This window comes from Macaca fascicularis, chromosome 7 (genome assembly GCF_037993035.2).
Source record: "Macaca fascicularis isolate 582-1 chromosome 7, T2T-MFA8v1.1".
NCBI classification, from domain to species: Eukaryota; Metazoa; Chordata; class Mammalia; order Primates; family Cercopithecidae; genus Macaca; species Macaca fascicularis.
Genome location: NC_088381.1, coordinates 148947305 through 148970626, shown reverse-complemented (window position 1 = coordinate 148970626; position 23322 = coordinate 148947305). Strand labels below are relative to the sequence as shown.

Sequence of the window (23322 nt, the reverse complement as noted above, 5' to 3'; positions counted from 1 at the left end):
ACAATATTGATTTGAACAAAGAACTCTATCAGATGAATGATTGCCTGCCCCTCCAATACTCTTCTTATTTCCCACATAACACACACACTCTGACTTTTCTCAGGCAGTGTTTTAAAAGAATAGAAGCAACCAACATTTTTTTCACTCAAATTTCAGAAATAATTTTTTTGTCCCTTTATCTTGGATCAGGGCAAGGATTCTATTTTTTCTCTTTACATTACTTCATTAATTCTTGTTATTAACTATATCAAATGGGCACTGGGATGGTTCATAATGATGTAATAACAACTCATCTGGCATTCCAGCTCTCACTGTTGTACAGTGAGAATGCTTCCAACTTCCAAATGGGAGAATGAGCTTCCCAAGTAGGTAAATACCACCTCATGGGACAGTCCAGACAAACAGCCTCATCCAAAAAATTAAGTAAATATGAACAATCTCCTATCTCTTAAGTATCTTCTGATGCCTTTCCAGGCAACAGCTACCTGGGGACTGGGAGGTAGGCAGATTAGACACTAACCTGTCCTGTCCTGTAATTTTGCCAGAAGTCAGACATAACCTAGTTTCTAATCCAGGATAATCTCAGAATAGAACTATATTTGTCTGTATATTATTTACTTATGTCATAATTATCTCCATATTTCATTTGATCTTTGTGAACACCGTGACGTATTAGGCTTCCTAGAGAATAAAGCAGCAAGAGACTTCATACACCACTGCTAAATCTTGTATTTGCTCTGGGAGAAACAGATTTGGAGTGGAAGCTAGGTGAGAAGAAATTTTTGTTTCCTCTCCATCCCACCATCCGCACCCACCTCAGTCCACAGGGTCAATTTCTTTAAAATTTAAGGAGGAACTAGTGCAAAAGAGAGTCCTCCCTCCCCCACTACTATAGGAATTGCAAGTAATCTTAGGCAAGAGGAATAAATTCGTAGTGGTACCATTGCTTAAAGCCCAGGCTTTCCTGATTACCCGAACAGTGCTTCTTGCCATTGAGAACCAGATCTGAATGTGTGGGAGTTCTTCATCCACTTAGTAACTAGACTTCCTGTACACTGAGATGAAACCAATGTATCTCTTTGTGCTCCCTCTGCTGGTTAGCTGAAAGCTTAATGTGACAGAGCAAAGCGATTCAGAAAATTTTGCAATAAATCAATCATTGTCACTTTCTAGATCATAGACGAAAGTTTTAAAAAAATGAATACGAATCATGGAAACTGTGGCATCATATCGGATAATAGCTCATTTAAAGTTAATCCAAATCTGGGAGGAAAGAGGGAGGACCTAGAAGCAAAGGGCATCTAGATATTCCAACAAGCTGCTAGGTTTGTGTTGGGACTCTGGAATGTAATTGAAAGCTTGACAGGAGTAAGAATGATTGATCCCGTTACTGCTCATGCATTCATGTAAGATGATCACTTCAACAAAACACTCTACAGTGGCGATTTTGTAAAATGTATTATAATTATAAGGGAACAACATCTGTTTTGGGGACACAAGGTAGAAAAATTCTATCACAGTCATGCAGGGTCAACAAAAAACTGACGTTTAAAAACAGTTTCATAAAAAGATTCACAAAAACATATACAGTTCACCCTTGACAATGCAGGGGTTTAAGAGTGTTGACGACTATATAATCAAAAATTTGCATATAACTTTTGACTCCCCCAAAACTTAACTACCAATAGCCTACTGTTTTTTTTTTTTTCTTTTGTAGCAAGAAGGTGTGTTTGCTACCCTTTATTCTTTTTTTAAAAAACTTTTATTTTAAGTTCAGGGATACAAGTGTAGGTTTGTTGCACAGGTAAACTTGTGTCATGGGGGTTTATTGTACAGATTATTTTATCACCCAGGTATTAAGCCTAGTACCCATTAGTTGTTTTTCCTAATCCTCTCCCTCCTCCCATCTTCCAGCCTCTAAAAGGCCCTGATGTGTGCTGTTCCCCTCTATGTATCCATGTGTTCTCATCATTTAACTCCCACTTATAAATGAGAATATCTGGGATTTGGTTTTCTGTTCCTGTGTTGGTTTGCTGAGGATAATGGCCTCCATCTTCATCCATGTCCCTGCAAAGAACATGATCTCATTCTTTTTTATGGCTGCATAGTATTCCACAGTGTATATGTACCACATTTTCCTAATCCAGTCTATCATTGATGGACATTTAGGTTGACTCCACGTCTCAGCTATTCTGAATAGTACTGAAATAAACATATGCATGCATATGTATTTATAATAGAATGATTTATATTCCTGTGGGTATACATCCTGTAATGGGATTGCTGGGTCGAATGGTATTTCTGTCTTTAGGTCTTTGAGGAATCACCATGTTGTCTTTCATAATGGCTGAATTAATTCACACTCCCAACAGGGTAAAAGCATTTCTTTTAACTTTTAACAGTAGCCATTCTCACTGGCATGAGATGGTACCTCATTGTGGTTTTGATTTGCATTTCTCCAATAATCAGTGATGCTGTGCTTTTTTTTCATATGATTTTTGGCCACATGTATATCTTCATGTCCTTTGCCCAACTTTTAATGGGGTTGTTTATTTTTTCCTTGTAAATTTAAGTTCGTTATAGATGCTGGATATTAGGCCTTTGTCAGATGCAGTTTGCGAAATTTTTCTCCCATTCTGTAGGTTGCCTGCTTACTCTGTTGATAGTGTTTTTTATACTCTCAACAAAGTAAATAGAATCACTTTAGTTTAATTAGATTCTATTTGTCAATTTTTGCTTTTGTTGCAATTGCTTTTGGCATCTTTGTCATGAAATCTTTGCCTGTGCCTGCCTATGTCCTAAATGGTACTGGCTAGGTTGTCTTCCAAGGTTTTTATAGTTTTAGGTTTTACATTTAAGTCTTTAATCCATCTTGAGTTAATTTTTGTATATGGTGTAAGGAGAGGGTTCAGTTTCAATCTTCTGCATATGGCTAGCCAGGTACCTCAACACCATTTATTGAACAGGGAATCCTTTCCTCATTGCTTGCTTTTGTTTGGTTTGTCAAAGATCAAATAGTTGTATGTGTGTGGTCTTATTTCTAGGTTCTTTATTCTGTTCCATTGGTCTATGTATTGGTTCTTTTACCAGTATCAGGCTGTTTGGTTACTCTAGCCCTGTAGTATATTTGAAGTTGGGTAGTGTGATGCTTCCAGCTTTGTTCTTTTTGCTTAGGATTGCCTTGGCTATTTGGTCTCTTCTATGGTTTCATATAAATTTTTAAATAGTATTTTTACTAGTTCTGTGAAGAATGTCAAAGGTAGTTTAATGGGAATAGCATTGAATCTATAAGTGGCATTTTAAAATGATTACTAATAGCTTACTTCTGACTAGAGACCTTACTGATAACATAGTCAATGAAGACTTTTTTGCATATGTATTACAAACTGTATTTTTACAATAAAGTAAGCTAGAAAAAAGAAAACGTTATTAAGAAAATCATAAGGAAGAGAAACTATATTTACTATTCATTAAGTGGAAGTGAATCATCAAAAAGGTCCCCATCCTTGTCATCTTCAAGTTGAGTAGGCTAAGGAGGAAAAGGAAGAGGAGGGGTTGGTCTTGCTGACTCAGTGTGTCAGAGGTAGAAGAGATGGAGGATGTGCAAGGGGATGCAGAAGAGGCAGCATACTCAGTGTTGCTTTTATTGAAAAAATCCTCATATAAATGGACCTTTGAAGTTCAAATTTCTGTTGCTCAAGGGTCAACTGTATAAAATGGTAGAACATCACTTAACCTATTTTTTTAAACCCTGTTTTTATCTACATGGGAAAAGAGAAATGAAAAAATTAAGATTGATATGTGGATCATTCAGACTCAGAAGGGCCTAAAATATCCAGGTATTTGAGACATATGTTAAGCCCCTTAATTATAGACCAGTGCTCTGCAAAGTGGGGTGGCCATCATGATCCACTGGTGTGCAAAAAGAAAACACATTAACATTTATTTTCCTTTATCTCATATTTTTGCCTTTACATTATTTGCATGTTTTATAAATATGTATTTGATGTGATGATTAGTAGAGTAGTATAGTATAGAATTTATAAATAAATGTGTATATTAGGAATACCTGTTCAAAAACTTTACTGATAGGAGTATGCAATGAATTAAATCTGGAGATCACTAATCTAGATCTCTGGTTCAATTCTAAACATTACTGAGCAGAGTAGACATATACTCATAGTTAAATATTATTATTTTCCCTGGCATCAATCTGTGAAAAATATTTAGTGACTATGGATTGTGTGTCCAGAGCTATGCTAAGTACAGACAGGATTATAAGAAATGTCTAAGCCACAGGTATTGTGTGACACAATCTCTCTACCGTCCAGAGGAGTCCATCCCATTGTTGAACAGCTGTGATCTTTAGAACAGTTCTTCTTACTGAATCCAAATCTGATATTTGATAATCAAATTTGGGAGTACAATTTTTATTGGTCTAAGTTTTGCCTACTGGGACAACACTGGATCTCCTTTAAATAACTGAAGACAACTCAAATCGATATTTTATTTTTCTCTTCCCCAGAGCTCTACTTGGGCTCTTTTAACTCGTTTTAGTATAGCATGGGGTACTGTCTATCCTATTAGATGGCAGTCACCTGAATTTACTCTAGTTTATCAATTCCTCTTAAAATGTGATTTGACCTGTAAGGAACGCAATGAGACTATCATTTCTTTTGGTTCCCATCATTTCCCATGATTCTATGCTACTATTAATAAGTTAATATTAATATTTTTAGAAACCTCACCTGTCTCTTATCTCTTTTTATAGTTAACTACAGTTCTCAGATGTTTTTACCATGACCTCTGGACTAGGACTTTACAATCCAATAATTGTGCAATTTATGATTTAGAGTCAAATGTAGGGTTTATATTTATATCAGGTATCATCTTGCAATTCTGTTTTGCAGCACAGTCTGCTGAGATTATTTTTTAATCTTGCTGCATTCAGTAAGTATTTGTTAAGCACTCATTAAATGCTAATCCTTGTTTTGGGTTTGGGGGGGTCATATGAAAAATAAGTTGAAGTCTGTCCTCTTGAGTATCTCACATTCCAGTTGGGAAACTGGACATAAACCTCTCCATCATGCAACACAGTAAGATCTACAACAGTAGTATGTGTAAAGTGCAATGAAAATGCAAAGAAGAAAGAGATTTAAATAGCCACTATCTTTTTTTTTTTTTTTTTTTTTGAGACAGAGTCTCTCTGTCACCAGGCTGGAGTGCAGTGGTGTGATCTCGGCTCACTGCAACTTCTGCCTCCCAAGTTCAAGAGATTCTCCTGACTCAGCCTCCCAAGTGGCTGGGACTACTGTCATAAGCCACCATGCCCAGCTAATTTTTGCATTTTTAGTGGAGACGGGGTTTCGCCATGTTGGCCAGGATGGTTTCGATCTCTTGACCTTGTGATCCACCCGCCTCGGCCTCCCAAAGTGCTGGGATTACAGGCGTGAGCCACCGTGCCCAGCCCATTTTTATATTGATTTAGAAATTATGATTAACTTGCATATATATTTTTTAAAAATTATCAAAACAATTCTGGTAGATAAATGGGGCTAGCAAATAGTCCCCAATTTATAGGAGAACCAGAGGCTTAGAGCATTTAAGTGACCCAGCAAATGAAATGTACCTTTTATCCTTTTTAAGAAAACCAGAACAAAGTGATCCTATTTTTCTGGTCCCACATTTGTTTTCCAAAATTCTCCAGAAATTTCACCTAGTGCCCTCAGATATGTATGACTGAACCACTTTAGCATCAAGAGACATAATCCCTCCAGGCTTGTTGTTGTGAATTCATTTAAAGCAACTTTGCCACTGCTAGGTCAGCAGGTCTTGGTCTGCAGGACACCTTTGCAAGTTTGAAGTCTATGAACAGAACTTACCTAGGGCCCTCTATTATCACTTGTTGTTCTCTGGTAACTTTACAATGTCTTTTGGCAGTCAGCTTAGCCATCACTCTTCCTTTCCTCTTGACTGGGCTTTAAAATGTCTCCTTTATGTTGAATTTTATCTCCAATTCCCAGACTTTTTTCCCCTCTCTTCTCCAATATCTGACAATAAAATCTCGTAAGATTGGTTGCGCTAATAATAAAATGAAGCAAAATTCTTGGACATGTCACCATTAATTGCTTTCAAATTTTGCCGTTTCTTTACAAAAATTTGTTTCTTTATTTCCTCTTTCAAAACAAACCTGAGTTATTGAACATCTGGGCTGGAATTTCTGCTGAAGAAAAATATTCAGAGGCTCTTGAAGGGTGTCCAAGTTTTCAAGGCTTTTTTTTTTTTTTTTAAGTAGTAAAACCACTCGTCTGAAAGAAAGAATTCTTCCCCCCACTTAAGTGTTTTTTGTCATGTGCACTGGTGAACAACTTGCATTTAGGGTATGAGTTATATCTGAGGACAAAGAGTCATGGATTCTTTTGCACTATCTTCAGTAATTTAATTAGAAGAGTTTATAGGTCTTTTAATGTAGAATCATAACATCATATGAGAAAACACTGAAATCTGATGATTTTTAAAAGTCGTATATGGATTTGCACATTATTCTCAAGAGAGAAAAATCAGAACTTATTCAAGCTGTACTTTAATCATTCTCTTCATGAATGTCACTGTTAACTTGCACAAAACATTTAAACATTATCTGTTTCGGCCAGGCGCAGTGACTCTTGCCTGTAATCCCAGCACTTTGGGAGGCCGAGGTGGGTGGATCACCTGAGGTCTGGAGTTTGAGACCAGCCTGGCCAACATGGTGAAACCCCATCTCTACTAAAAATACGAACATTAGCCAGGAGTGGTGGGCACCTGTAATCCCAGCTACTGGGAAGGCTGAGGCAGGAGAATCACTTGAACCCAGGAGGCAGAGGTTGCAGTGAGCCAAGACTGTGCCATTGCACTCCAGCCTGGGCAACAAGAGTGGAACTCCATCTGAAAAAAAAAAAAATTATCTGTTTCAGCCTGTCTCTTAAGGAAAGCCACCACCAGTTTTGTGTTTCCAACATCAATGGATTTCAAAAATCAACATAGTAACAATCTCAAGTAACAGGGTTAAGTAACAGGTGTAGGTTCAGAGCTTTTTTTATTGGGCATATCTTATTTGCATTCTCTTCCACTCTGGACTCAACTGAGGAACCTACCACAGGGTATGGAATCTGGCTTTCCAAAGAGCCATCAAAGGGCCCAATGACAGAACTGGAAGTGCAGGGGAGTAACTTTGATCATGGGAAAAAGGATATGAGAAGATATGGGGACAGTACGTTGCTTCTTAGGAACTGCCCCAAGGCATGGATCCATACAGCCTGTCCACAGATACCTTGCTTGGATGTAGAGACCACTTGCCACATTACCTGCTGGGTTTCCAGGTTCCCTGGGAAGCAGTAGCCACTGCATTGCCCCTTAGCCCTTCCTACCTTTTCTTTCTCGTTACTCTCACATCAGCAAGTAATCTCTGCCTCACACTGTTTTCCAGGGAACTCTGGCTAAAATTACCTATTAACCAGTATATTAAATGTTCATTTCAATCCAGTATAGCTTTTGTGAACCTACTATATGAAAGACGCCATATTGGATACTATAAGGGAATTAAAGTTGAATAAAATTTAATCCTTGACTTTTGGCACTAATGGTCTAGAAGAGAAGCTAAAACCATTGCGTAGGCAGCGTAACTCTGGAAAACAATTCAGGAGAGTTGGGTTCTAGGTCTGGCTCCATTGGTCGCTGGCTGATATTTAATCTTGAGCAAGACATTTACTCTTTCTGGATCTCAGTTCCCTTAGCTGTAAAATACAGGGTTGTCTTAGGTAACCTCTAATGTATCTTCCACAACTAAAATCCTATGATTTTATAAATGTAGTCGAATAGAAGTAAGACTAAACTGCAATCCACATGCTGTGGGAACCCTGGACTTAAGGACTTGGGAGGCCTTTGGGAAGAATAAGGCATTTGATCTGAAACTTGAAAGATTTGTAAGATTTTGATAGGCAGAGAGCAGACGAGCATTTCAAGCAGAAAGAAAAGCACAAACAAAGGAGTGTAAAAGGAAGATTGCAAGGTGCATTCAGGAGAGCTGTGAATAGTCCAGTTTTGTTGAAGCAAGGCGTAAATTAAGTTGTCTAAATTAAAGAGGTTGGTAAATTAGAAATGGAAGATGTCGACTGCCATGTTAAAAATTTGAGCCTTAGCGGGTATTCATTGACCCAACATGTCTATGGAACACCTACTATCAGAGAGTGGGTGAGGTGCCGAGAACATAGAAATAAAGAAAATATAGTTGCTGCCCTCAAGAATCCTCAAGGGGCTTATCAGCAGTGGGCAGGGAAGTGGTAATCACAAGTGAAGCTAGTGTAAAAAATGCTGTAACAAATGAAACTGAAGTAGAGGGAAGGGAAGTGTGGGGCATTTCAAGGTGCAATTAACATAAATGAGGTAGAGGAGGAGTCAATGATAACAGAAGTAAGGACAATGGGAAAAAAAGAAGCAGAAGCAGTTTTGTTAACAGAAAGGTGAGTTCATTTTGGATGCTGAATTTGAGGTGCTCCCAGACAACCAGGCAGAAATGTCTAACTGGTAGAAAAATTACTGGCGTGTGGCTAGCTTGAGATGTTGGCGCAAGTGATATGAGTATATTCTGTGAGTGATTCATAGGTCTGGAGAGATGTGTCAAGAAAGAAAACAGACAGAAAAGAAGATCAAGGGGAGTAGTTTGGGGAAATGCCCACATTAAACAGTCAGAAAAAGTAGGAGGTGTGGAGCAAGAAGACAGAGTCAAACTATCAGAGATGTTCGATAACCAGCACAAAGGATGTCGAGGGATGAAAGAATTTCAAGGAAGATGAGAGCGGTGAATTAAATCAGAGGCTCCTCAAGCTTAGTGGACCAAATGCATCCAAATCAGTTGAGACATGTATTTAAAATACGGAATTTGTGTCTACATGGATCCTTAAGAAACTGTTAACAAGGATTGCCTTAGGAGAGGAAATGTAAGGAAGCTAAGGGGAAGTGACATGGTTTGGATCTGTGTCCCTGCCAAAATCTCAGGTCAAATTGTAATCTTCAGTGTTGGAGGTGGGGCCTGGTGGGAGGTGATTAGATTATGAGGGGCAGATATCCCCTGTAGTGCTTTTCTCATGATAGTGAGTGAGCTCTCATGAGATCTGGTCATTTAAAAGTGCGTGGCATTTCCCCACCCCCTTCCTCCACGCCTACTTCCCCTTCACCTTCCGCCATAATTGTAAGTTTCCTGAAGCTTCCCCAGAAGCCAAGTAGATGCCAGCATCATGCTTCCTGTACAGGTTGCATAACTCTGTGCCAAATAAACCTCTTTTCTTTATCAATTACCCAGTCTCAGGTATTTCTCTATAGCTTGTAAAAACAGACTTATACAGGAAGGGTGGATTTAAGTATTGTTTAAATTTTTACCTAATGCATGATTTATCTAACTGAATAAATACATTTAAATTAAACTTCAAATGGGAGTTTGGATTTTAATGCTGACAATAGGTCAAAAGCGACCTCTACCTCAGACCTAAAAGGTGAGAATTTTCAGGAAGGGGCCCAGGAAACAGCATTTTTAAGTTGTCCTGGCAATTTTAATCTGTTGTCAAATTTGAAGACTCCTAGAGTAGATAATTTCTAATGGAACTCCAAGTTCTTAGAATAAAGGTATTGTGGCTAAGTAGGAAAGGGAAGGGCGATATTTTCATATACAGAGATCATCCAGAAGACTTGAGAGAGCCTTATATCAATGGGATGGCAAGTTTTGGTAGAAGGCTGGAGGCAGCAGAAGTCAGTCTGAAAGGAATGAGGAATAAATAGATGATGAAGAAACAGTGGCAGTGAGGAATATAAGAAAGAAAGGAAGATGCTAGTATCTGAGGCATAGCAACATCAAGCAACAAGGTTAGCATTGACTACGTAAGCTAATTGAGGCACTAGTCTGCCAGCTACCAGAAGGGGGCAATAGAGAGCTTTCAGAGCTGCGTGACCTGATGGAGAAATCCCGGGTGAATCAAGCTGTCAATTAAAAGCATGGGATGCAATAAAAAGATTTTGTTTTTTAATTTTTTAAAAAGTGTGGGATGCAGCATAAGACTTGAATCAAGCTTAAAACATAATTAATGTAAGAAAATTGAACTAGGGTTGAAGTATAGAAATAAGCAAAGGATTCAGGGAGTCACCGGGAAGTAATCAAATTAGCCATGAGCCCTAAGTGCAGACATCAGGCAAGAGCCAGAGTGCTTTAGCAAATTGCCTCATGGGGAACCAATCTTCCAATGGAACTGGCATCTGGGAAGCACCAGGATTGCTTTGGCTGGCTTTTAAAAAAGCTTATAAATGCAGGAATGGTAAACTGCAATATTTGACAGAAGGAGATACAGAACACAATCCTTAGATTCAGGAAACTAAGAGAGGTATTACTGTTTCCTTTTTTTTCTTTGTTTCTAAGGATACAGGAGGCTTGAGATAATTTACATACAGAGGAGAACAAACCTGAGAAAAAGGAAAGGTAGATAGTGCATGAATGTTGGGAAAAATAGACTGATAATTGAATTTTCTTAAAAGATACTGAAAATTCTCAAGTGCTTTCTGAAGCAACTGTGTTCAGCAATAATGATTTTGTTTCTGCAATGTGGTGGACTTTGTGCAAGACATTGTGGAATAACTAATCAGAGGGACAAGCTTTACCATTTTCTCAGAGCTTATAATCTTGAAGATGATACAAATTAACATATAATTAAAATAGTGTGATAGAATGATAGAATGAGGCCAGGCACAGTGGCTTACGCCTGTAATCCCAGCACTTTGGGAGGCCAAGGCAGGCAGATCACCTGAGGTCAGGTGTTTGAGACTAGCCTGGCCAACATGTTGAAACCCCATCTCTACTAAAAATACAAAAAGTAGCCAGGAGTGATGGTGGACACCTGTAGTCTTAGCTACTTGGAAGGCTGAGGCTGGAAAATTGCTTGAACCCAGGAGGTGGAGGTTGCAGTGAGCCGAGACTGTGCCATTACATTTCAGCCTGGGCAACAAGAGCGAAATTCTGTCTCAAAAAAAAAAAAAAAAAAAAAAAAAAGAATGATAGAACGAGGACATATACAGTGAGTTAGCTATGTATAATAGCTAATTTTGAGATTGAGAAAAGTTAGAGAAAACCTCCTGGAGAAACCTATGTCTAATTTTAATGTAAAGTTAATAGTGTAGGATCTATCTCTATCTCTATCTCTCTCTCTATCTATATTTTTTACCACCTCTCTTCAATACCCAATATAGTCCCCAAGACAATAAATATCTGGACAATGAGTAATCTAGGAACTGAAAGATGAAGACTTCCTGGAAGTCTACATAATCCCCAAACCTTCCCACTATGACCACTGATAAATGTTAGATAAAACATAACAATTATTTCAAACGGATAGCTGAACTCTCTAGAAATCTAAGAACTCCCCAGATATTATGAAAGAACTGAAAACAGAGTAACAAGCTCTGTGAGTGCTCAAGAAGTAGAAAGATGATCATGGGGAAGGAATCGCCAGCCTCAGGACCCTGGGAGTGTGGATTTTAATGCTGACACTAGGTAAGAAGAGATGGCAGCACATGTGACAGGCAGAGTTGGAATTCAGATATTGCTACAAAATTAGGAATGTCAAAGTACTGTACACTTAGTGAAAATGTGAGTCAGCAAAGATCTTCCCATTGACCAAAGTTTGTATATCCCTTGTGTATACTCTGTGTTGTTGTTGTTGTTGTAGAGGCATATTTATTGACATGCAAAGATGTTTACAATATACAACTGGGGGAAGCAAGTTACACACATATTTACAGTATGATCTTGTTTTAGCTTCTTAGCCATCAGAAAACCTCAAAGAATATTACCCCATATTTTCACACATAGACAATTTCATTTCAGCTCAGATCAAGGATTATAATTCTCACCATGAGTCTTAGAAAACTCAGCCATAGCCTAAACGTTCTGGGTATGCTTTCTGGTCCATACCAATGACCAAGAATCACTATCTTGTAGACTGGTATAGCAGCCTCTTCCAGATTTGCTGTTTTGTATTGTGGAAGCTGCAATTCTGGGTCTAAATTTCTCCAATTATGTTTGTTCTGTCCTGTTAGCTGGTACAAATGCAGAAATGCCCAGTCTTTTCTACTAGTAAAAGATAAAGCCCTTTGGCCTTTCATAGGACACACAGGAGAATAAATCATAAATGAGAAAAAAATTAAGGCATGATTTTGCAAGGAGGAAAAAAGCAATTACCTTTTAAATTCAGGGTATAAAACAATGTACAGGATGATTTCAGCTCTTTGGGGAAGATAAAGTACAAATGGACAGAAAACGATACAAAGGACATCGAACAAGTTCCCCTTGCTGATGACTTCAGATCTCCATCTTACTCACTGAACAAAGTTTGGGGCACCTACTATTTCTGATACTGCCAGATAAAATCCATCTATTCATCTCAGACTTTTCTCCTGACCTCCAGCCAGATGCAGCCAAATGTCTAATGGACACATGCATGTGGAGGAAGTTAAGAATTGTTACACCTGGCATGGACATCGTCCATTGCAAAATTAAACTATTAAAACCAGTCTCTGAGCTTTGAAGGCCGTCACCTCAAAATGTCCTTCAGGAGGACTGTAAAGTAGTATGGTGAGATGGGTTCTGGTGTCAGATAAAACAGCTATGCCACCTGCCTGCTGTGGGAATCTAGGAAAAAGTATTTACCCTCTCTAATTCTCATTGGAGGGTACCCAGACTAATGAGTTCTAATAAAAATACAAGTACCTAGCTCACAGGATCACTGTGATAGAGGAAAAAAATAAACTTGCAAAATATGTGCCAACGCAGTATCTGACATAGAACAGGCACTCACAAAATGTTTCCACCCTTCTCTTTTGTGAGATGACTGACATAAATGAAACAGCCTGACAATTTAAGAGTTATAAATATAGAAGCAAAATTAAAATTGAACAAATAATACATTTTGTCTGAAATTCTGGGTCATTTCTGTGTTGTGGAATGAGTATCTGATACAGCTGGAATAGGAGAAAGACAGTAGTTTCTCTTACATTAAACAGCCTATAGTAACCCCTGCCTCCTTTATGTAGAGAGTGCACATTTGGCCATGAGTGTATATGTGCACACACACACACTCTCACACACACTCACTCTCTCTCTAGGTATTGTTAGTTATTTTTGTGTGTGTGTATGCCTTACTTCTATAACTAGAATACAAATTCAAGGATTTTTTTTTGCCATTTTAAGCTGCAGATGGATCTAAGCAGATACCAATGAACAAGTTAGCTTACTTACAATGAACTGGTTCACTATCTTAAATAAAATGTGAAAAATATGCCAATCTAGACAAGATAAAAATCAACAAACATTTTCAGCCCAAGATATGATTTCATCTGATATCCCCAAAATAATTTAGCTTAAACCTAGAGCTTCTCACAGGTAACTTTGTGTTAAAGATGCAATGTATAACTTGTACACTGTAATAACCAAACACGATACAAGGCTCTTTGGGAATGTACAGCCTGCTAGAGTTTGGAGATGGTTCAAAGTATTCTATCTCTGGTTCATTTTACATTGTTTCAATAATCCCTTTAACTTCCCTGAAAATGCCCATGAGCGTATTATAACTCAGGTGATCAACAACTACAATTGAGCCCTTTCTGATATGCTCCTTTATGTTAATAAATACGGCCACACCACTAACAAGATTGGTTTTTGCCTCTTTATGGTTAAAGATGAGTTTTGAGGCTGCCAATGCCTTCATATTGATCGTGTCTCTGGCTGCAGTTGGATTTTCAGGCATATTTAAAATTACTTTCAAAACAAGATTTCTGGCTTTGTACTTTCCCGAGGATGGCAAATGAAAAAGCTCTGAAAAGTCACTGGCAACAATGTAGTGATGGACGAAATCCATAGTCAGTTGCCCCAGTATCTTTAATTCGGATTGCTGTCCGGGTGAGTTCAAAGGAAATGACGTGGTGTCTTTACACATATGCTTAACATGTAATTCAATTTTGTGTTGTCTTTCATCCCCAGAAGGAGGATTCAGAGTAATTACTCATAAGAAAATTAGTAATTTTCTCATTTCTGTGGAGAGAAAACTGAGCAAGCTTTCAATAAGCATCATTATACCATTTCATTAATAAACTCTTGGACAAATGGGTGAATGTTATGGATACCCATTGCAATCTGTGCTCTTTTATGAACAAGAGGATCAGTAGTTGACTTAAGTAAGCTAACAAGTTTTTCAAATTCCTCAGGGTCCACATAGCATTCCATTTTGCAAGGGCAAGCAAATGGCTTAATCCCATTTACCTCCCTATCCTGATTTGGTGTCTAATCTCATCTATGGTCTGGATGCAAGGGTCAGAACAAAAAGGACACTCAGGGACAGGCTGTGAGCATGAGCAAGTGTTCCTACAAGGGCAGGCTGCTGCCACAGGCCAAGAATAGGAAATTTCTTCAGCTAAGCCCAGAACAATATATGAAGGAGGGCTTGCCTCAGATGCCTGGGATCTAATTCGAACACTGCTGGAGTTACAGCAGGGCTTTTGGGCCAGATAGTTACCTCAGAACAGTCCTTGGGCTATTTTTTTTTCATTAATTTCATCCACAGGCTGAGGTTTAACTATCCTGCTCACAGGTTTAGGATTAGGGTCGAAACTAGTACCATCTCCTTCCCAAAACCAGTTCCCAATGACATTCTCTTCCTCCTCTTCCTCAGCCCCAGACCTAGGTTTGCAACTGGCCCCAGCCACAGGCTCCAACTCCTCAGCACTGACCTGAGCACCAATTTCAGGTTTATCATTCTTAGCACTGGAATGATTACCAGCCTCTTCTGCATTTCAGAACCAGGAACTGATAGTGGCCTCTTCCTCAGCCCAGACTCAGGCATCAACACCAGCCCCATTTTCACAGGTGGAGCTGGTGGACTCATTCCTAGCCTTGGGACTGAAATCTCCAATGGCTTTGCCCAGAGCCTTAGGCTCTGACAGAGCTCCTTCCTTCATCTCAGCAACGACCTTGTTCTTAGACACTGCCTTCATCTCTGCCACTGCATCTGTCAGAGACCCTGGCTTGTGTTTTGCTTTGGCCCAGGTCTTGGCTACAGGCCTAACCACACCAGTAGCCTCCCTCTCTTCTCCAGCTTTAGCTTGTATAGCAGACTCTTTTCAGTTTTGGCCTGAGCTCTTGTCTTATTCTTAGTCCCAGTCATGGTTTGAAGCCCAGTTATATGGCCCTGTCCCATCTTGGCCTTGGTTCTCAATGTGTCCTAGGTTGATGTCTTAATACTCTTTCACTGGGTCAGGGAAAAACTTGGTAGCAAGAGTTCAAGTCAACTTTCAGTTCAGCAGTCACTATGTTCTCTTTCCAAACATGCAGCCTCTGTCAATGATACAGAGGGCAGAGGCACGTTTGGGCTAGGGAAGAGTGATTGTTCCCTAGTGCAGACCTGCTGAAGCTGATGGTCTTCCGACAATCCAAAGCCACCACAGCCCCCAGCGGAGATGGACCTTGGATCCAAATGAATAGTTTTTGTTCTCTTTCTTAGTTAACTTCCTAGTGAACAGCTACCTACAGATCTCTACAGGAACCTAGAAAGGAACAGACCTCATCACCACCTATGTCAGCCTGCTCATATAGCAGGGGTCCTCAGGAGATGCTATCCTTCCCACAAAAGAAGAGTCCTCTAGCTAGAGAAAAGTCACAGCCTTCACAGGCCCAGGGCCCAGGTCATCAGCCTCCCCATCCTCTCCTCTGGTTGCTCCTCACTTGGATTCCCACTGCTTTCCCCACAATCTGAATGGCAAAGAGGCATCCCGCCCTCCACGCCACTGCATCAAACTCAATATTCTATTTTTAAAAAAGCCTTCTTGAGAATCTGGAACCATGCACCTGCCCATAAACTTGCGTGTTTTGGTTGGCATTTAAACTACGGGATGGCTGAGACACCTCCCAAACCGAGATCGTATCATAAAATATATCCCTGAGCAGTGAAATACCTGATGTTGCTGTTGGAAACAAATGTGGAACTCCCCGTAAGCCATTTTCTCAATGATAAATGAGTTTATAATCCTAAATTATAAAATAAAATGTAACAATTCACCATGAAAGAGCCATTAAGATCTCACAATTATCAAACTGATACTCCCAAGAATTACAGGGAATAGAATGATTTCAAAGTGACTGTAAAATAAATTTGTTTAAAATAATTCAAGACGTAAAAGATATTATCAAAACCACAAAAAGGAACAGATATATGAAACAGAACAGACAACTGAAATATAACAGAAATGGATTAGACAGAAGAGTAGTTAACTGAAGAATAGTGGCCTGGAAATGTATGTAAAGCTAAGAAATTAGATAAAATGTAGCACAGAGAGATATCATATTAGAAAACACAAAAGAGAAGTTAAAAGGCAAGAATGAAAGATGGATGATCCAACTTACATCTAATAGGACTCACATGAGAAAAGAATAGAGAAAATGAGGACAGACAATATTATAGAGATAATGGCTAAGAACTTCTCATTCAAAATAGAACAATGAATTCAAAGCAGGGTAAATAAAAATTCATCAACATCTACACACATTACAGTAAAACTGTTAAACTTTAAGACAAAGAGACCTTAACAGCAAGTAAAAGTCAAAGATGAAAACATCAAGAGAAAGATAACTGAGCTGGTGGCAGATTTCTTAACAGCAAGAGAGGGTACAAAACAATAGAATTCTATCTTAATCCCTGAGTGGGGATAGAAGGAAAAAGTGGATAGTGGCAGAGCTTTAACCGTTTCTGTGACATTTTATTTATTTAAAAAATAAAAGAGAAAGCTAAGTTAAAGCCAATTGTTAACTTCTGGTTAATTCTGATGGTAACACATAGTTAACTGTATTGCTATTTTTGTGCTTTCATATGCATTAAGGATGGGAAAGGGTTAATTATAGAAATAAAAAGAGTGGAAATAAAGAACGTCCCCATAAAAAGGAATAGCTTGTGGAAGCAGTAAGAGCAGCAGAGTGAATGGCACATTCTAGGATGTAAAAATAGTTCGAAGTGGCTGAAATAAAATTCTAGAATATAAAAATGGTTCAAAGTGACTGAAATAATAGAAGTGACTGACATGGAGGGAAACTAGTAAAGGATCTGCCTGAAAAGAGAAGGAAGCAGGGCCAGATCACGGGGCCTTCATAAACCATGTGAAGAGTCTGAAATTTTCTGAAGAGTAATGGAAGCCAATAACGTATTTTACTCAAGACACCGAGACCCCATCCGCAGTACAGGCTGATCACCCTGACTGCTGTGTTTAGCAAGAACAAAATAAACTCCATTTCCATTCAGGTGGAAAAAAAATGTTAGTGGTGAGAACTCAGATGAAAACAAATGAAATGGAGACAGATTCAAGATATATTTAGACTAGTAATAATTAACAATGGATTTGATATTAGGGATGAGTGAGAAGAAAGTATCAAGAATAAACCTATGTGTCTGTTTGTCTTTAAATACTGATTTTATGTTTTTAGTTTTTCTCTTATTTTTAAATAGCGCATATTTTTGGAATATGGTATGCTGTTGTGATACATGTATACATTGTGTAATGATCAAATCAGAGTAATTTGCAAACCCATCACCTCAAATATTTATGATTTCTTTGTGGTGAGAACATACAACATCATCTCTTCTAGCTATTTGGAAATATACAATACATTGTTGTTAACATAGCCACCCTACTGTGCAATAGAACATCAGAATTTATTCCTCCTACCTAACTGTGACTTTATACCTGTTGACCAACCTCTCCTCATTTCTTCCTCCCCCTACCCTCTGCACAGCCTTTGGTAACCACTATTCTACTCTCTGCTTCTATGAGATCAATGTCATTAGACTCCACATATGCCTGATGCTTCTATGAGATCAATGTTGTTAGACTCCTCATATGCATGAGATCATGCAGCATTTGTCTTTCTGTGTCTGGCCAATTTCACTTAACATGATGTCCTCCAGGTTCATCCACGTTGTTGCAGATGACTGTGCTGTTTTGAGTATCTGGGTAACTGATGGATCCATTCACTGAGATGGGTATACAGATAGTTTTGGCCAAGAAGATAATAGTGTCACCTTTGGAAATGTTAAATGTAAGGAGTCTGTATGATATTTAAGTGGGCAAATGGATGATACAAGTTTAGTGCTCAGAAAAGAGACCCGGCTAAGAGATCCGAAATTAAAATTAATTAGAATCTCATTAGATGTATGAATGGGAGTAGGTGAAGCTGGAGAAGAGTGGCATGAGATAAGAACCTCAAAACCATCCAGCATCATTTAAATGACAGGTAGAGGAAGAAAGAGAAGCTGGTACAGAAAGGCAGATGTGCAAACAGAGAAGACGGAAAAGAAAATGGGTATGGCAGCCACAGAGATGCACCACTCAGATCTCCCTCCAGGAAACAGCTTTCTGTGTAACTGTCAGGAGGCAGTTAGTTGCAAGCCTCCATCTGCAGCACCTGCAGGAACTGTCACAGTGTTTTAACCAAGGCTCTACTATTCCTGGGAAGCCCACAGCCCAGGGCTGAGCAAGGTAGTGGTGCTAGAGCCTGGCATCTATGCCCAATGTGGGTTCCTCTAACAGGCAGTCTTTGCTCTGGAGCTCCCCATTGGTTTGGCCAAGACTTTGTCAGATCTGTGGCACAGTCTGGGGCTCTCCCTCTTTATCTTTCACAGATGTTATCTTTCAATGAACCACTTGCACTCGTAATTCTGTCTCAGCATCTGCTTCCCAGAATAACTGAACTGATACAGTTGGTACTGGAATTGGTCTGAGAAAGCAGGAGGTAAAATGGGAGCAGATCACTTCCTGAAAGCTGGTAATGAGGATCCCATTCTGGGTGGCACAGGGGGCACAGATAGTCTGTGGCACAAGGTGGCAGTCCAATTACTAAATCTTTAATCAATGATGGCTTGGAAGAAAGTTCTGTGAGAGAACTTTCCTGGCCTGTGCAATGTTCATGCTTTAGAAAAGTGCATGTGTCTGTGTGTGTGTGTTTGTGTGTGTGTGTGTGTGTTAGAGGGATGTTGAGGAGGAGGCAAGGAAGATGAAGGAAAACAATGAATACAAGGATGAAGGAATTAGCTGGATTTTTGTTAAGTCTGAAGCTACCACAGACAGTTAATGCTGAGATAAAGTTGCCAGCAACTGACAAACAATTGAACACTGTATGAGAAGGCCTATGTCTGGTCCAGGGGAATATTAGACAGAGCTGAAGACTAAACTCAGAACTTACAGTTCAGAGTTTACTTTTGTTTATATCTAAGAAAATGGACAAATAAGTTGTGATTTATTCATTGAATCGAATACTGTAGAAAGATTGCTTCGCCCATGTATCAGTTAACATGGAAATCTGGCAACTTGGAATAGGGCCTGAGCAGGACTTTGCAGCACCAGGCTGTGGTACAAGCAGCCCTGCCTCTTGGGCCATATGATCTAATAGACTCTATTGTGTTAGAAGAGTGAAAAGTGAAAAAAGAGGTAGTGTGGTGTGGAGTTTATGGCAAGCCTTCATAGAAGAATCAAAATACAGTACTTTGGCGTTCTAGAGTGAGGCCACACCATCTGCAGTGCAGAAAAGCACCTCTTGGGGTGCTACTGAGCCCTGTTTGAGACTGAATATTTGACCATGGAAACCAGTAACTATGCATTCTAAACTGCCGCTTGTGAGCTGAGCTCTGTGGAACACATTAAGTGAGAATGTCATGCAGACTCAGCAGCAATTTGTCTAGTGGAAAGTGGTACACCAGGGTTCAAACCTGAGCAGTACAACAGGGATCACATGGCCACTTTATGACACATTGAGCCATTTCTTCCTGGAAGGGCCTGTGAATTATTGTCATGGTAGTAAACATTTATTCTAGATAACTGTTTGCCTTTCTTACCTACAAAGTCCCAGGCAGCACTACTAGCTGGAGGATTTGAAAGTGAGCCACAGACATAGAATTCCATATAACCCAGCATCCGACCATGAGAGACACACTTCACAGAGGAGGAGACGAGTGAGCCTGTGACCATGGGATCCTCTGGTTTTATCACATACCACAGAATCCAGAGGCAGGTAGCTCTACAGAGCAATGCAATAGCCTACCAAAGGCACAACTGGAATGCCAATTTGTAGGCAATTGCCTACATCTTGGCATCTGCCATGGTGCGGTATCATCATGAAGGCTAGACACTGAATCACAAACCACTATATGGATGTTATCCCAATTAGGAAGAATATATGGGTCTAGGAACCATTGGGCAGAAGCAGGAGAGAGTCCACTTATCACATTCAATGATTCACTGAAAGAGTCTGTGTTTTCTCTTCCTATAATACTAGGCTCTGTGGAGAACTCAGGCTATGACTGCCACTTGGGCATTCAGGAATTCTTGTATACAGAGACCAGCAGGCTGAACGAGGAGTCAATATCTTCTTAGGAGTAACTGACCCTGGTCAGGAGGAAGAAGCAGGGCTGCTGTTACACAATGAGGACAGGGAGAAATATATTTGGAACTCAGATGATCCAGTTGGACATACTTGCTCAATTGTGACTATAGACAAATAAGTGCGATAACCTCAGCTTAAGAAAAGTGTGGTTACTATGGGTTCAGGCCCTCAAAAATGGAAGCTTTGATCATATCAGCAGATAAGTCATCAAGACCAGCAGAGGTGAAAGCTGAGGGGGAATTTAAAATGAACAGTGGAAGAGGGATGATAAGTACCAATTGTGATCCCAGACAGACCAACTGCAGCAATAGGGGTCAGACTGCTCCCTAAGTTACCTCTTTCAAGTTTCTCCTCAGGAAGACAGGCCCACTGGAACCCTGGATAATCTGTTCCCCAAATGTATGTGGAGAAGCAGATCTATATTGCACAAGGGGTGGGCTGTGGCTGTTGTGGAAGTGAGGGCTCCGTTTAAGAATGCACTTGCTGTTAAGCTGCAAGGAGTGCAGTTGGCACACCTAACCAGCTCCGTATCCTCCCCATTATGCAACAGCAGCCCAGCCTCCTGTGCTGCTCAGAAGACCTGATCTAAGGCACCAGGCAATCAAGGAGCTGATGTGGAGTAAACCAAGGGAAACAGTCAGCAGTGACAAAAGCCACTGAGCATTCAACTTAGGAAAGGATCTAAAATGTTCTTTGGATTTTGCAACAAAGGTTGTTAACATGACTTTGGCAAGACCTTTTTCAGTTGAGTAATGGGGGCAAAAGCCAGATTGCACCAAGCTAAATGGTGAATGGGGAGTAAAAAAATCAGAAGAGTTTGAACATTTAGCTGTGAAGGGAAGGATAAAGGCAGGGAAGGAGTGGTAGGTGGACGCAAATGTGAGAACTATGGAGTGAAATTTTTTTAGAGGAAAGATACTTGAGTGTGTTTAGATAGCTGTGAAAAAGCATCTGAGAGAGTAGGAGAGGGAGAAAAAAGTCAAAATAGGGTGAGGAAACCAAAAGAACATGGATGTAGGTGGAGGCACTCATCTTGTATTGCTATAAAAGTGGAGAAGAAAAGGATGGGTGTAGACGCTTTTAAATGAAATACTTCATTTGTGTTGCTTTGTTTTAATAGTCAAGTTCTTTCAGAATCCCTATATCATAAATTTGTTTTCTTCAAAATATGTGACAAACAATAACCTCCCATAGTCTTACTCTGCTGAATGGGGAAGATTGTCTCTGAATAAGGAGGAGCTCCATGAACATTTGAACAATGATGTCCTTGGTCTTCCTAACAGTTCCCTGAAATAGGACAGGACCATCTTATGGTTTTCCTTTGATAGATACAAAAGCTAAGACACAGAATGATTAAGTGCCTTGCTAAGATGCTTAGGACTTGTGGAAGGTCTCCTGACTTCCACTGTCCATTTCTATTTACTACTCTTACTGTGTAAGTAGTCCTTTCACATAGTCATGCAGTAATTTCCCTGAATTCAGTGGAAAACTGTCCTCTGCTCTTCACCACGACTTTTAGCTGACATAGCTTTATACCAGATAATTTTCCTCTCTATTTTGCTGCTGTTGATAGTGAAGATATTGGATACAATACAAAAAGAAAGCACAATCCGTCCCAGCCACCCTATTTTTTTGGTCATGAAATACATGCTTTCTGTAAAGTGCCAACTTTCTTATGAGTAAAAGGAATCCTTCATAAGTACATTAGACCTTCTATAATCACACAGAACTGAATCAGACAGAGCCTTAAAAGATTCTTTCATGCTTCGTAAAGCACATTTCAGAGCTTCTGGCTTTGTTGTTTTAGATTCCAGGGATTGAGGGTGGTTGTGAAATGGCAATGTGGTTATGCTACATAAGGCCAACCAAGCATTAAATATGGGCATCTGGAGGGTTTGGCAATACTAACAGGCTTTTCGGCCAAACCCTGACACGGAACAGATAAATCCTTACAGATTTTTGGGCTCTATTGGCACAGAGACCCTCTAGTTAGAATTTCAGTCCCTTTACCCTACTGGGAATGAATATACCTGGAAGAAGATAAGAACTCTTGGAAGTATTTAAAATGTCCCCTTTGAAAAGTAGACAAGTGTTGCTCTTCCTAATAAAGCTGCACAACCCTGATGCCAAACAGCTGTTGGATGGTCCCTGCGTGGAAGCTTGCCCTCCACAAATTGACATAATGCTCACACCGAGGGTTAAATCAGGTCGCATCTGACAGGCTCTCAGACATACTACCGGAGTAGTAATAGTAGCTAACCTGTGATCAAGGTGTATTCTGTTACATTCATGCTACCAGCATTAGCTCATGAGCTCCGTATAATCACTCAATGTGGGGAGAGCAGATTTTACAGATCTTACTAGTTTGTTTATTCTGTGAATTGTGTAAATAGAATGTCCCACACAGGGCGATTATAGGAGATAAGAATTAGACCACACCTCTTCTGCCTCCACATCTAAAGCAGGTTGGGGAAAAATAACTGAGAAGTAAGCTCTGGTAACCATAAGGTGAAGAATAATTTATGTCTCTCATTTAAACATTTTCCAATTCACAGCAAATTTTCTTCCTTGGCACGTTGGTTACATTTGTTAATGGAGATTAAGAAATAAGGTATAGAAGCCAATATTATTACAAGAAACATCGATAGAAATAGGATATTGTTAGAATTGTTCTTCAGCTTCCTTACAACAGAGAAAAGCCCTTTGAATGAATATTGACTCATAAAAGAGTTATGAATTATGGCTTCATGCATTGCTATTAAGTCACCACTTTCTAGAAATGTTGCCTAAGATTGCCATGAGATCCAGAAGGGATAAATGCATAGTGTTCC

At 39.5% G+C, this 23322-nt stretch overlaps 1 protein-coding gene and 1 pseudogene across 1 annotated transcript in view; both read right to left on the bottom strand.

Moving 5' to 3' along the window:
• TSHR (thyroid stimulating hormone receptor) overlaps positions 1–23322 on the bottom strand; it is a 176925-nt gene that overhangs the window by 134177 nt on the left and 19426 nt on the right. The window lies entirely within an intron of this gene.
• On the bottom strand, positions 13245–15233 carry LOC102126698 (G protein-coupled receptor associated sorting protein 3-like; annotated as a pseudogene).